The sequence below is a fragment of the Arachis hypogaea genome, chromosome 12, assembly GCF_003086295.3.
Source record: "Arachis hypogaea cultivar Tifrunner chromosome 12, arahy.Tifrunner.gnm2.J5K5, whole genome shotgun sequence".
Classification (NCBI taxonomy): Eukaryota; Viridiplantae; Streptophyta; class Magnoliopsida; order Fabales; family Fabaceae; genus Arachis; species Arachis hypogaea.
The window spans coordinates 65,464,161-65,466,884 of NC_092047.1; the positions used below are offsets into that span (position 1 = coordinate 65,464,161).

At 28.3% G+C, this 2,724-nt stretch overlaps 1 non-coding gene across 1 annotated transcript; it reads left to right on the top strand.

Moving 5' to 3' along the window:
• Positions 1 to 2,260: 2,260 nt before the first annotated feature.
• Positions 2,261 to 2,332, top strand: TRNAQ-UUG (transfer RNA glutamine (anticodon UUG)). Its single transcript has one exon. It is a non-coding gene; the product is annotated as a tRNA-Gln (tRNA).
• The last annotated feature ends 392 nt before the right edge of the window (positions 2,333 to 2,724 follow it).

Here is a 2,724-nt window from a genome sequence, read left to right on the forward strand (position 1 = left end):
TGAAAAACCGAAGATGTCTACTTTCCAACGCAATTGAGAGCGCGCCAATTGGGCTTCTGTAGTCCCAGAGAATCCACTTCGTGTACAGGGAGGTCAGAATCCAACAGCATCTGCAGTCCTTTTTCAGCCTATGAATCAGATTTTTGCTCAGGTCCCTCAATTTCAGCCAGAAAATACCTGAAATCATAGAAAAACACACAAACTCATAGAAAAATCTAAAAATATTATTTTTATTTAAAAACTAACAATTATATACTAAAAACTAACTAAATCATACTAAAAACAACCTAAAAACAATGCTAAAAAGTATATAAATTATCCGCTCATCAGTTGTCAAGGAGAAAGGTTAAGAAAAAGGATTCTGATAGAACATATAGGAACAGAATATTTGCTAGCAGACCCATTAACCAAGGAATTGATCTCTAAAGTCTTTCATTTACACAATGCTCGGATGGGTGTCAATATTTATGATGCCTTGGTTTAGTGGGAGTTTATTTTATACTATATGTCCTATGACAGATATTGAGTTTTTTTTTCTACAGAATTAAGTTGATGGTTTATTTCATATTATGTGAAATGTTCATTTTACAATACTTGTTTTATGTTTGATCTCAATAAAGTTTTAAAGTTGGACCAGCTGGAAATAGACATGCATGAGATCATTTGGCATGTAATTTTCATATTACTCATCCAAATTTGATCTATGTCGTTAAGTATGTTAGGATGGTGATTGTCGTCATTTAGTCACGACATTAATGTGATAAAAGTTGTGGTGATTCCATATCTAATATATGAGACGAACCAGATTGTTAATGTAATGAGAGAAATAGCATTCAGATGCACACATAAAGTTTACAAGATGTGATTATATCAAGAAAGAATATATGTATAGCTCAAGTGGGAGATTGTTAGGAAATTATTTTAATTTCCTAATTTGTTTGTGGGGAATACATATATTAACTATAATCAGAAATTATGCTATTTCAAATTAAATGACTTATATAATGGTGATCTCATTTATTGCTATAAATGCTAAATTGAATAAGTCATAAATACTTTTGATTTGGAATTAAATGAGAATAATACCACATATTATCTTTTGTTTCCTAGATAATTATCTTTTGGATTTTAGATATATTATCTTTTGGACTTTAGATACTATTTTATTTGGACTTTAGGGTTTAATGGGTGCCATGCTCAAATATAAATAGTGCCTTTAGGGTTTCGGTCCCTAATATACCAAAGCCGTCTTTGTCGCTCTTTCCCATCAAAAGAGTTACAATTCAGCCCTAGGGATACAAAAGGCTTTGGTTGAGGAAGATTGGAAGAATCACAAGACTGAGACAATCCTTCCATCAATTTCTAATTTCTATGAGTAAAGTTACGCTTTCGCATTATAATATATTTTTGATAACTCAATATGGATGATCTGGATTAATAAAATAATTTATTCCAACATAACGTTGTAGTAAAAAGTAAAATTTTGATAAAAAAAAGAAAATTAGTTTATCTAATAAATAAAAAGCCTACCAAATAAAATTTATCAAATATAATGCATATATTCTTTATAAATTTAATAAGAATACTCACTCTTAATCCAATTTTACTCTCGGCCATGTAAATCTTCCGGCATTAATCGGTACAATTGAAGCGCACTTGTTAACCAAAAACTAATTTTAACTATAGATATTGTTAGTTTTATACTTTTTTTTTCAAGATGTTTACCAATTTTAAATGGGGCAAAATACATATCATGAAGAATCCTTGACTTCAGCCACAAAAACAAAATAAATAAGAAAAAAAAAAAGAAAAGGAAGAAAGTTAAGTAAGATTAGTTGACTTACACTTATTAATGTGTTATTAGCTAAAGTGATAAGTACTTTGCTTGTTCAATTAATAGTTTCGAATTTGGTGTTAAAAGTAAGGGGAAAATCGTAAAAAGACTTTTTGCCCTTTTCACAAAACTTCAATTAGGTCGACCGAAATTAATCATATTCAAAATAATATAATTTAGATATATGTGATTCAATCTAGAAAAAAAAAATGTAGATTATCAAGCTAAAAAAGACAAACTTGCATAATACATATTAACACCTTAAGACCAATCGTACTTTATTATGTACCATACAAAAAATTTGCTATGGAGTGTTTTCTACTTTGGCTTTTTAATTGCTTTTTTGGCAGGAAAGTGAAATGATCATGACATAAATACATTTATAAATAAAATAAATTTGGTTAGTTTGCCATCTACTAGTGTCTTGGTTCTATGGTGTAGTGGTTAGCATTTTGGACTTTGAATCCAGCGACCTGGGTTCGACTCCCAATAGGACTTTTTTAATCCAAAAATAAAAAATTTATTTTCGTTTATGATTATTTCTTTGGCTCAAAAAAATAATATTTTCCTAAGGGACAATACTATTTTTCTTTTTTTAATTGTTAATACTTTATGTTAATTTCTTGTATAATGTTTTATACTTAATTGTGTAGCTCAAAATTCTTAAAGGACAATACCATTTTTCTTTTTTAATTTTATAATGATTTATATTAATTTCTTGTATATTATTCATTTAAATTTTAAACCGAAAATGATTAGTTAAGAATAAATATATACTACTTTAATTGAGCATATGTTAGTGTTTCATTCAAAAGAAAAAAAAAGATCAAACATGTGTTGGTGTTAAAAGCGTAAAGATTAGATAATAAATATTATTACTCGATACGACC